We start from the raw sequence: 13,598 nt of genomic DNA on the forward strand, positions 1-13,598 counted from the left end.
GGTTATCTCCTCAATTTAGTTACCACTGATTTCAAGGAAGATATGATGAGAGTTCTATTCCAGTTCTTCGATCCTAAACATCATTGCTTCACCTTCCCAGATTATCAGTTGGTACCCACATTAGAAGAATTTTCCAGGTTGCTTGGGATACCTATCCTTGATCAAACACCTTTCAGTGGTTTAGAAAAGATTCTGAGGTCTGAAGAGGTTGCCGCGGCTTTACACATGACAAAGTCCGACATTGAAACTAATTGGGTAACAAGAAGTGAAGTTAAGGGTTTACTTGCCAAATTTCTGATAAATAAGGCCCGAGAATTCCTAAAAGCTATGAGTGTCTACGCTTTCGAAGATGTTCTAGCATTACTAATCTATGGTTTGGTGCTATTTCCTAATTCGGATCAATTCATAGACATGAATGCTGTTAAGATATTTCTCACTCATAACCCTGTGCCCACCTTGCTTGAAGACATTTTGCATTCCCTTCACACTCGTACTATGAAAAGGCAAGGGAGTCTCATGTGCTGCGTACCTTTATTATCTAGGTGGTTTATTTCGCACCTTCCTCAATCAGTCTTGAAGAATGAGCAAAATTTGAAATGGTCTCAAAGGATAATGTCGCTCTCCCATTCAGACATCCATTGGTGTCCCCAACCTAAAGAAAATGTTATCATCATTGACCATTGTGGAGAATTCTCTAACGTACCACTCTTGGTGATAAGAGGAGGTATTACTTATAATCCTGCTTTAGCCCTACGTCAGTTTGGTTATGCTCGAAGAGATGGTCCACATGAAATAATTATCCAAGGCACTGTGTTTGACTATGACAACGATTCTCAAGGTCTCCGTCAAAGGGTTGTACGAGCTTGGGGCATGGTGAAAAGAAGTACTTTAGGACAGAAAAACTCTATTCCTATGGAACCTTATCTCAGATGGGTACGCGCCAGAGCTCGTGAGCTTATCATGCCATATCTTGCAATCGGACCTCTGATTGTTGAACCAAAAGTTGAAGGAGGTACCCCTCAGATCATTCCTTATCCAGATATGCCTACCAATGTTGAAGAATTGAATAAATCTTGGATCCAGTTGAGAGAGGAAAGGGATACTTTTGAAGCTTAGTTCTGTGCTGAAAGGAAGAAAGTATTAGAGCTCACCAGCCAGCTTAATGAGGAACGAAGTCTCAATGCATATCTCCGCCCAAAAAGAAGTCGTCCCTGGGAGACTTGAGCTTTCATTTTTTTCTTGTAATGAACATTGATTAAAGAAATTATTAATAAAAGTTCCCCTTTTTGGGTGGTTTACGCAAAGTTAAATTCCAAAAGTCCTTGAAAACATTTCATACATTGCATAGCATAACATAACATTGCATAACAGGTACTCTAAAGGATCAAGGTTCTCACGGTCTTCCTCTCAAACAGAAAAATGGCCCTCGAACAAACTGTCAAGGATCTCCAGGCTCAGAATGCTCAATTCCAGGAGATGATCTTGAACTTATCCAAGGGGCAGGAGGAACTGAAGACTCTATTGCTCGAGAAGAAGAAAGACAAGAAATCTGTGAGTTACATTAACCCGGGAAGAAGGCTTAAAGGACAAGCTCCAGGAGTCAAGATTGGAATTCCGAAGGATAAAGAAGATGAGACAGAAAATGATTCGGAAGATGAGAATGCTGATCCCTTCAACCCTGAGGACGACTATGAAAATTATGAAAATGAACAGTACTCTCCGAAAGATGATAAGTATAAGTTGCTGGAAGAATGTATGCTAGCTATGGAGGGTCAGAAGGCGCCCGGTCTGGATTTCGAAAGCTTAGGTCTGGTCTCTGATGTGGTCATTCCTCGCAAATTCAAGGTCCCTGCTTTCACTAAGTATGATGGTGCGTCTTGTCCTCAGATGCATCTGAGAGCTTATGTGAGAAAGATCCAGCCGTATACCACTGATAGGAAGCTATGGATCCATTTCTTCCAAGAGAGTCTGTCTGACACACAATTAGAGTGGTATTATCAGCTCGAGAGCTCTAACATCCGCACCTGGACTGATTTAGCGACAACTTTCTACAAGCACTACCAGTATAATTCTGAATTAGCGTCTACTCGGCTACAGCTGCAGAATATGACTATGGGCTCTAAAGAAAGCTTCAAAGAATATGCTCAAAAATGGAGAGACTTGGCTGGCAGAGTCAAACCCCCTATGACTGATCGAGAATTAGTGGACATGTTCATGGGTACACTGACGGGCCCATTCTACAGCCATCTATTGGAAAGTTCCTCATCGGGTTTCACTGAACTTATATTGACGGGTGAACGTGTTGAAAGCAACATTCGAAGTGGAAAGATACAGGCGGCTACCTCTGCAAGCACCAAAAAGTCCTATCAGGGGAAGAATGAATCAAATGCTGTGTACGGTCAAAGGGGTCATAACAAGAAAAATCGTGACCATACCGTTGGAGCAGTTACGATTGCAGCACCGCCATCTCAAAACTTCCAACACATACAAGACAGGCCAAGAAGGCAATTTACCAAGATCAATATGACTTTAGCACAAGCACTACAGGGTATGCTTAAAGAAAATTTAATTACCCTCAGAGATCCTCCTGCAAATCCCAACACTACTTCTCCTTGTTATAATCCCAATGCCAGGTGTGCATATCACTCCGATAGCCCCGGGCATGATACAAACGATTGTTGGTTGTTGAAGAATAAGATTCAGGATATGATCGACGCTGGAGAAATTGAATTTGATCCTCCGGAGACTCCTAATGTCATCACTGCTCCTATGCCTAATCATGACAAGACTGTTAATGCTGTGGATGACAATTCTCACATTACTAATGTAGCTGACTTAGCATCTCATCTCCTGATCATCAAGAAGAATTTATTGCAAGCTGGTTTATTTCCAAGTTATGCTGAAAATTGCGATCTCTGCATACTCCGACCCAATGATTGCTTGAAGTTGAGGAATGGTATTCAACGGATGATGGATGGTCGTACAATTCTCTTTGAAAAGATTCCTAAGGTGGAAAACCCTATTGAAGAAATATTTGTGATTGCTAGGTCCAAAGTTCCAGTGAAGATTACTGCTACTAGAGTGCCTGTGAAGATTACTGCTGAGCCCAAGGTAGCTCCCCTAATTATTACTGCACCTGGCCCAGTACCGTATTCCTCAAGCAAAGCCATTCCGTGGAATTATGGAGGTGATGTTTACATCCACGGCATAAAGCAAGATGAAAATTCTGCTAATCCTAATGATGTTGACATTGTTGGGACTAGTAAAATTACTCGAAGTGGGAGGATCTTCTCTCCAGAAATCTCACCTCCCGCCCCTGAAACTCGAGGAAAGGGACCAATAATCAATCCTTCTCAGTCAAAGACACCAGTCGAAGTTACTACCGAAGATGTTGCCAAGCAGGAAATGGAAGAAATGCTGAAAATCATCCGTAAGAGTGATTTTGATGTGGTAGAACAGTTGGGGCATACTCCGTCTAAAATTTCGATGTTATCCTTGTTGTTATCTTCTGAATCTCATGCCAATGCGTTGATAAAATTCTTGAAGACCGCTCATGTACCTCAGGAGACATCTGTCGATCAGTTAGAAAATTATGTTGCTAACTTGGCTGTTGATAATGGCATAGGCTTTTCTGATGCTGACCTGACACCAGCAGGAAAGAATCACAATAAAGCTCTGCATATCTCCATTGAGTGTAAGGGTATCACCTTGTCTCATGTGTTGATTGACAATGGCTCTTCTTTGAATGTGCTACCGAAAGTTATGCTCGATAAGCTTGACTGTAAAAGCATTAAACTAAAACCTAGTGACGTTGTGGTGCGTGCTTACGATGGTGCGAAGAGTGTTGTCCATGGTGAAGTGGTTCTCCCTATCAAGATAGGACCTCAAGTCTTCAACACTACCTTTTACGTATGAACATTCGTCCTGCCTATTCCTGCTTGCTGGGACGCCCTTGGATCCATGGGGCAAGTGCTGTAGCTTCGTCTCTCCATCAAAAGCTGAGGTATCCAATAGAGGGCAAGATTGTCACTGTGTGTGGAGAAGAAGAGTATATTGTCAGTAGTGTGCATACCTTCAGATACGTCGATATGGATGGTGAATTCTTTGAGACTCCTTCTCAGTCATTTGAAGTAGTTCCTCCTACCAGTCCTGTCCTTAAGCCAACTTCCTGTGTGTTCAAGGTTATTCGTGCTCCTCCTGCTATGATTTCTCTGAAAGATGCTCAAGCCGTGGTTGAAGATGGTGGTCGTACTGGCTGGGGTCAACTGATCGATGTACCGTACAAGTCTGATAAATTTGGCCTGGGGTTTAGCTCTGAAAAGATAGTCAAAGATCAGATTAATGTTGTAGAAGATGCTGATAGCGATTGCGACTTGGATAGCTGGACTTTCCCAACAATTGGTGACAGACTCAATAATTGGAAGGCTGAAGACACTATCCCGATTTCCTTTAGTCAAGAGTAATTGTTATTGCTTATTTTAGTGTTTCAAATTTTGTAATTTTTATTATGAACAATTGAACTTCTTAAAACATTGTGTCTATGCCCGGGGCACAATAGCTAATTTGTTAAGGGTTTTGTCATTTTCATAAGCATATTCACATTCAATAAATCAATGGACTTTTTGCATTCAAATATTGCACTCTTTATCTTTCCTGTCATCTTTCAAATAAGCTATGTTTTCTTACACACACTCACGTAACAAATTACAGATCCATATCCACTCTGGATCCTGTGGATAATAATTCTGCTACTGTTAATTATGGCTTTAAAAATCCGATCTACCAAGCCGAGGATGGAAGTGAGGAAGATTGCGAAGTGCCTGGAGAGCTTGCCAGACTGTTACTGCAAGAAGAAAAGACTATACAGCCGCATGAGGAATCAATTGAAATTGTAAATCTGGGTACTGAAGTAGACAAGAAAGAAGTCAAAATAGAAGCAGGCTTGGAAAATAGTGTCAAAGAAAGATTGATTCAGATGTTACATGACTATGTAGAGATTTTTGCTTGGTCTTATGAAGACATGCCAGGACTGGATACTGATATAGTAGTACATCATTTGCCGATGAAGGAAGATTGTCATCCTGTTAAGCAAAAGGTTCGTCGCATGCATCCTGAAATGTCTGAGAAAATCAAAGCCGAGGTTATGAAACAATTTAATGCAGGTTTTCTAGCTGTTACTTCTTATCCTTAATGGGTTGCTAATGTGGTACCAGTGCCGAAGAAGGATGGTAAGGTGCGAATGTGTGTAGATTACAGAGATTTGAATAAAGCAAGTCCCAAAGATGACTTTCCACTTCCGCACATTGATGTTCTGGTAGATAACACCGCTCAACACAAGGTATTCTCATTCATGGATGGATTCTCAGGTTATAACCAGATTAAGATGGCACCTAAAGACATGGAGAAAACTACGTTTGTGACGCAATGGGGCCCTTTCTGTTACAAAGTAATGCCATTCAGTTTAAAGAATGCAGGGGCAACATACCAGCGTGCTATGGTGGTTTTGTTCCATGATATGATCCATCATGAAATAGAGGTATATGTGGATGTCATGATAGCCAGATCTCATACTAAAGAAGAACATCTCGATCATTTATACAAACTGTTTGAGAGGTTGAAGAAATACAAGTTGAGATTGAACCCGAACAAATGCACCTTTGGAGTAAGATCCGGTAAACTCTTGGGCTTTATTGTCAGTGGTAAAGGAATTGAGGTTGACCCGACTAAGGTGAGAGTTATTCAAGAAATGCCAGTTCCCCGTACAGATAAAGAAGTCAGAGGTTTCTTGGGACGCTTGAATTACATTGCCCGATTTATCTCCCATTTGACTGCTACTTGCAAACCATCTTCAAATTACTGAGGAAAAATCAAGAGATAATATGGAATGATGAATGTCAAGAAGCTTTTGACAAAATCAAGAAGTATCTCCAAGAACCTCCAATTCTGATGCCACCAGTTGAAGGAAGACCTCTAATCATGTATTTGACCGTGTTAGAAAATTCAATGGGGTGTGTGCTGGGGCAACATGACGAGTCTGGTCGAAAAGAGCATGCAATATACTACCTTAGCAAAAAGTTTACCGACTGTGAAACAAGATACTCACTGCTTGAGAAAACTTGTTGTGCTTTGGCTTGGGCTGCTCGCCGACTAAGACAGTATATGTTGAATCATACCACTTTATTGATTTCTAAGATGGATCATATCAAATATATATTTGAGAAACCTGCTCTCTCCAGAAGAATAGCAAGATGGCAGATGATTTTAACAGAGTATGATATCCAGTATACTACCCAGAAAGCAATCAAAGGAAGCGTGTTAGCTGATCATTTGGCTCATCAAGCAGTTGATGATTACCAATCTATGAATTTTGAGTTCCCAGATGAGGATGTTAGGCTTCTTACTGATTATGAAGAACCTGGACCGGATGAAGGACCCGAACTGGGATCCCGATGGACTATGGTTTTTGATGGATCTTCTAATGCATTGGGCAATGGTGTTGGTGTTGTAATTATTTCTCCCAAGGGTTGCCATACGCCTTTCACTGCTAGACTATGTTTTGATTGTACCAACAATATGGCTGAGTATGAAGCATGTATTTTGGGACTCAGAGCTGCTATAGACCTGAGAATCAAGTTTTTGAGTGTGTACGGAGACTCAGCCTTAGTAATCAGTCAAATCAAAGGAGAATGGGACACTAAACATCCGAATCTCATCCCTTATCGAGAGCGAGTGTTGACATTAATCCCATACTTTGAAGAGATTACATTCGAACATATTCCACGAGAAGAGAATCAGTTGGCAGACGCATTGGCTACCATGTCATCTATGTTTAGAGTCAGATGGGACAATGAAGCTCCCATGATCACCATTGAACGATTAGATGAACCAACATATTGTTATGAACTTAACGCTGATGAAGTAGAAGAGAAACCTTGGTTCCACGAAGTAAAAAGATATTTAGAAACTCAGGAATACCCTGAAGGGGCATCCATCAATGACAGAAAATTTCTGAGGAAGTTCTCCGCTAAATTCTTTTTGAGTAATGGAGTATTATACAAACGTAATCATGATTCGACTTTGCTTCGCTGTGTGGATAAAAAGGAAGCAGAAAAGATTATGGAAGACATGCATGACGGTATTTTTAGGACTCATTCTAGTGGACATACGATGGCCAAGAAGATTCTGAGATCAGGGTATTATTGGTCTACCATGGAAGCTGATTGCCACCATCACTCCAGAACTTGTCACAAGTGCCAGATATATGCGGACAAAGTACATGTACCTCCTGCTCCATTGAACGTGTTGACATCCCCTTGGCCCTTTGCAATGTGGGGCATTGATATGATTGGAGAGATTAAACCTACTGCTTCTAATGGACATCGTTTCATTCTTGTTGCTATTGATTACTTTACGAAGTGGGTAGAGGCATCCTCATTTGCTTTTGTCACCAAGAATATGGTGGCACGGTTCATCAAGAATAGTCTCATTTGTCGGTATGGCATCCCTGAAAGAGTTATCACTGATAATGGTACTAATTTGAACAACAAGATGATTACTGAACTCTGCACGCAGTTCAAAATAAAACACCATAACTCTTCTCCGTACCGGCCAAAGATGAATGACACTGTAGAAGCTGCTAATAAGAATATTAAGAAGATTATACAAAAGATGACAGTAACATACAAAGACTGGCATGAGATGTTACCATTTGCTCTTCATGGTTATCGCACTTCAGTACGCACTTCGACATGGGTAACTCCTTTCTCTTTAGTCTACGGAGTGGAAGCCGTTTTACCAGTGGAAGTTCAGATTCCCTCTCTAAGAATTATGAAAGATGTAGGCTTAGATGAAGATGAGTGGATTCAGACTCGACTCGATCAGATAAATTTGATTGATGAAAAGAGACTTGCGGCTGTTTGTCATGGGCAGATATATCAGAAGCGCATGACCCAGACATTTAATAAAAAAGTCAAGAGACAGGTGTATCAAATTGGCGACTTGGTGATAAAGCGTATCATTCTACCACAAGGTAATCCTAGAGGCAAATGGACACCCACATACGAAGGGCCATTTGTAGTTAAGAAGGTATTCTCTGGTGGAGCCATGATGCTTTCTACAATGGATGACGGAGATTTCCTGCATCCCGTGAACGCGGACATAGTTAAAAAATACTACGCATAAAAGAGACCCTCTAGGTCGACATATCTAGGCAAAAGTAAGGGCATCCCGGCGAACTAAAAGGGTTCGGGCAAAAATTAGGGATAAACATATAAAAATGTACACCCGGCAAGTCGAAAACCTGAAAAGGCGGCTTGAGCAAAAAAGGGTATCCTGGTGGACTGAAAACCTGAAAAGGCGGTCCAGGCAAAAATTAGGGATTAAAGCATATGACTATGTCCCGTTCTCGGTCAGCTTCACCAAAGCCAAAGAGACTGAACAAGCCAATCACTTCTATCCGACAGCAAGAGATGAGATGCTTGAAGACATAATAGCAGTAGTAGAATTAAAATCAATAGGACTTTTTTTTCATAGCTGTTTTTTCTTTGCTTTCTTGACAATTTCCTCTTACTAGGATTTCTGTCTCCTTGTATTAAAATTGCTTGTTTATAGGCCCTCTTTCAAAATCAATACAATTTTATTTCCAAAAAGATACTTTTGTTTTACTTTCTCCGTTTTGTTTGCATAAATGTCCATTGATTTAATTCGAATTAATATATGCATTTGAATATGATTGATGTTTACCGAAAATACATGCATAAAATAGAAATAGCAATTACTAAAAGACTTTAGGATCAAGGATAAGGTTTAACCATGCGTTCTAACAAATCCGGTTGCAAATCCTATTCCCCAGCAAAACCAGTTATTCCCAGAAGAAATTGGCACTACTAGATAGACTGGTCATCTCTTTTATCCCCAGTCAGGTTCTGTTGAATATTTCTACCATCAGAAAGAAATCAAATATCCCCAGCTAAGAAAGGGTCATCAATACAAATATCTCCAACCAGAATATCGGGATTTCTTTTCCCATGGCAAAAATTTTTCAGACGCATAATTCATTCATGCATCATTTCACAGCATGTACATGCATGCAATGTTCGCATTTATTTTCAAGAGCATAAAACATCTCATGCATCATGACATGGCATGAGGCTAATTCTTTTTTTTCCAAGTTAATTATCCTCCTGATACAGTCAAAATAAAGATTCATTCAGACGGTATCTTTATCGATTACATTCAGGATTCAGATACATCTTTCAGATATAATCCATATGAATATTCATTCTGACAAGCATTCTGATATCCTCCTAATGATGGCATCTTTAAGCCCATCCCAGACATTTATTGCAAATACAACATATACAAATATTATCAGATATAGCCTAACGCACGGCTCATTCTGATTCAGCCTAATGTATGGTTCCTTCAACTGTTCCAATACGGTCTAGCGTACGACCCATTTGGATATTCATCCCCTCAGATACTACCTAGCGTACAGTATATTCTGAAATGTAGTCTAGCGTATAACTACCCCTTTTATCATCAGATACAGCCTAATGGACGACTCATTCTGCTACTCAGATACGATCTAGCATATGATCCATTCTGATCTTTTATCCTCAGATACAGCCTAATGGACGGCTCATTCTGCAACTCAGATACAGTCTAGTGTACGACCCAGTCTGGCTCTTCTCATCAGATACTACCTAGCGTACGGTACGTTCTGAAATGTAGTCTAGCGTACGACTACTTTTTATCGCCCGATACAGCCTAACGGACGACTCATTCTACTACTCAGATACGATCTAGCGTACGATCCATTCTGATCTTTATTTCTCCAGATACAGCCTAACGGACGACTCACTCTGCTACTCAGATACGACCTAGCATATGACCCATTCTGATCCTTATCTCATCAGGTTCAGCTCACCCTAATATCACCTAATGGATGACTCATTATACAATCTAGCGTACGACCCAGTGTGACACCCATGTCTTCAGATATGGTCTAATGTACGACGCACTCTGAAGCTCTCATCATCAAACTTTCTGGATGGCATCTTTAAGCCCATCTCCATCAAGACTATCTTTTAATTAACAAGTGCAAATTTTTGGGGCATTCTAAGTGTTCAATAATCTTCCACCTCCAGATCACGAATGGCGTACATACCATTCTAATTCTCTCGGTTTAAGAATATTGAAAGGGACAGCTGTCATACCCCAAAATTTGCCTGTTAATTTTTATGATAAATTGGTTCATGCATGACATTCATTTCACATTTGCATTCATTCATTAGCATACATTCTCATATAAATTATAAATTTTAATTTATTTATTATGTGATACAGATATAAAAAATAATAATAATTTTGGTTATCTGTATGATATAAATAAATTATATATATATAAATAAAATAGTTTTAATTTAATGATAAATAAAAATAGATTTGAATTTTAATTGTATAATTAAAATTTTAAATTAATTTTATTTGTTAAAACTCGTTAAATTATAATAACTATTTTTTATAATTTAGTGACTCATGTTCCATTTATTCATTATTTATAAATAGTATTTATTTAGTAATTCACGTTTTTTACTTAATAAAATTTATTTATAAGAGTAACCTTTTTTAAAAAAGCCCATAAATTATAAAATAATTTTGGTTGATATAAGTAAGAATAATTTTGATTTTTTTAAATGATGAAAGTAAAAATAGAAATAGGTTTAAATTTTAATTCAATTATGTAACTAAAATTTAAATTAATTTTTATTTGTTAAAGTCATTTAAATTATTCATTATTTTATAATATTTGTATTTAATAAATATTTAGCAAGGTTAAACCCTAATCCACACCATTATAAAGTTAGAGCTAACTCTCCTAAATTATAGGGTGAGATCCTAAAATATAGGAAGGAATCCAAATATTTGCAAGGGTAAACCCTAATCCACACCATTATAAATACTTCATATGGCGACAGCGAGAAGGGGGGAGAGGAAAAAGAGGAGAGATACAGCAAAAGAAGATACACAAGGCAAGGCAGAAGCAAGAAGATTCACGGGCAGGGAAAAGAGAAGCAACCATAAAGCACTCATAGCCTGAATAAGAACAATACACATACAGTGAGCAAGCTAGAAGAATCAAATCCCCATTAAGTGTTCATTATGGAATTTGCATCCAGCATGATTACCTTGCAATACTCCTTAATTCATGCATGAATAATATTGGTTTAATATATATATTGAGATGATGTATTCATGGTTTGATGGATATTGATATTGCTTTATTCAAGTATGCATCTGTTCTTGATATGTCATAGCATGTTGGAGAAATTCTGTTTGCATGATTAAAGAATTATATCTGCCATTTAATTATTATTATATGGAGTGTTGTTTCTAGCATGATTATGTTTATTTCACATGTTGTTATTACATAATAATGATGATGATGATATAATGGTGATAATATAAATCCTTGGTTGTCTTTAACATGTATGTGTAAGGTTTGTTTTATCATTATCACTTGCAGTAAAGAGAACCAATACATGAGTAAAATAATATAAGCTTCTTGATTTGTGCATGACTATTTTTATTATTGCATGATGATTACATATGATCTTATTTTATGTGTGTGGTTTGGTATAAGATGAAGTTACAGGTTTGTTGTATTCACATGAAAGAAACAGCATGAGAAAAAATAAAGTAGCTTGCCGTAAGAGAGAAAGCTGTAACATGCATGGTGGTGTTGTGTCAAAATGGAAAAATCCATGTAGAATTAATATATATTTTAATGAAGACGAATAAATAACGAATGGACCAACATGGTTTGTTGGTAGCTTCCCCCTCACTGCAACGTAGAGGTCCCTCACTGGTTTACTCCCTTTCCACTATAATTAATTCACCACTATTTTTCTATTATTAAAATAAAACCCATTAATTAATTTTCTAATTAATATATTATATTAGTTATTTAAACTAGGATATAATTTAATCTAGTTTATTAATTAAATTTTCATATATCACTTAATTAATTAAAATGGGCTATTTTGAATAATAAAAATCTAATTATACTTTTTTTTTCTTTTTTCTTTTAAAATTTCTATCAATTTAGTCTAAGTTTTTCCATAAATTCATAAAAAAAAGTTTCTATTATTATAGACTAAAAATATTTTTTTATTTCTTTCTTTTTAGTTTAATTAGGTTTTATTATTTTGTATGCCCTTTTAATTTTGTACTCGTTAATTAAGATTTAGATATTTTATATCCCCTTTTAAATTATGTACCCCCATCCCGAAGCCATGTAATAGCGTAGTCTTTTTTTCGCACTTTATTTTTCCATACTGTGAATATAACTGTCTAGATGTATGCTAATAGGATTGCATGGAAAGATAAATAATCGAACTTAGATAAATTAATTCAAGATAATATATCCGAATCCAATCATTTCCACACTTGCACCTCTAGGGTAACCCTCTCTTTGTTGCCTTACGATATTACGGTCATGTCCCGCGAATGTGGGGATACCCTTAGCAAAGACCCTTTCGATTAAATCATCATCATCCCTAAACAGATAAGTCATAGTCCCTTCGATTAAAAGGTCAATGCCCCTACAAGATAAATCATAGTCCCTCGAACGTTGCCTTCGAATATATGACCTTGTCCCTCGAACGTTGCCTTTGAATATATGACTTTGCCCCTCGATGACCCTTCATTGTAGCCTACGATTAAATGATGATCGTCCCTTCGAATGCTAAGGTATCCTTACAAATGTTGCCTTCAATGACCAATCGACGACCCCACGATGTCCCTTTACATCCAAAGGATAAGACTACTTACTTCTCAATAGTAAGGACAGTTTTACCCTCATAAGGATAGGAAATACCTATAAAGACCTTGGTTAGGTATAACTCTTAAATGCTTGCTCACAGCTTAAAATACTTTTCCCACCTCACACTTTTCAAAACATCTTTTAGAAAATCACCACTTGGTATACATTCGCACCAAAATCATCATCGAGTTATATTTTTCTAAACATCTTTCAAAATCAAACGAGATAAACACTTTGTATACATTCGTACAAGAATCATTACAAAGTTAAACTCTCCTTTCAAAATATTTTCTAAACACACCACATTTCTCAAACACTTTCTCAAACAAGGAAAACATAAGTGAGTTAAGAAATTAAGAGCCCATGGATAACCATGGATACAAAGGGTGCTAACACCTTCCCTTTGTATAATGTACCTCCCGAACTCAAAATCTAATCAAGGTCTTTCTTGTTCTTTTCCGCCTTTCCTTATTGGATAAAAGAAAAGTCGGTGGCGACTCTTGCTATCCGCAACATTGCTTTTCAAAGCAAAAACACAAAGTCAGTTCACCATATCACACCATTGAGTACAACAGGTGTGAGGGATGCTAATACCTTCCCCTTGCACAACCGACTTCCTTAGCCTTTTTCTCTTCCTCGGGTTTTATCGATGTTTTCCCTTTCCTTCGGGAATAAATAAAGTTCGATGGTGACTCTGTTGTATCTTCGAGCGTGCGATGCGCTTTAGTATTTTTCGCGTAGCTTTAGGTACCTTTTAATAAACAACCTAATT

The sequence above is a fragment of the Lathyrus oleraceus genome, chromosome 7 (assembly GCF_024323335.1).
Source record: "Lathyrus oleraceus cultivar Zhongwan6 chromosome 7, CAAS_Psat_ZW6_1.0, whole genome shotgun sequence".
In the NCBI taxonomy this organism is placed as follows: Eukaryota; Viridiplantae; Streptophyta; class Magnoliopsida; order Fabales; family Fabaceae; genus Lathyrus; species Lathyrus oleraceus.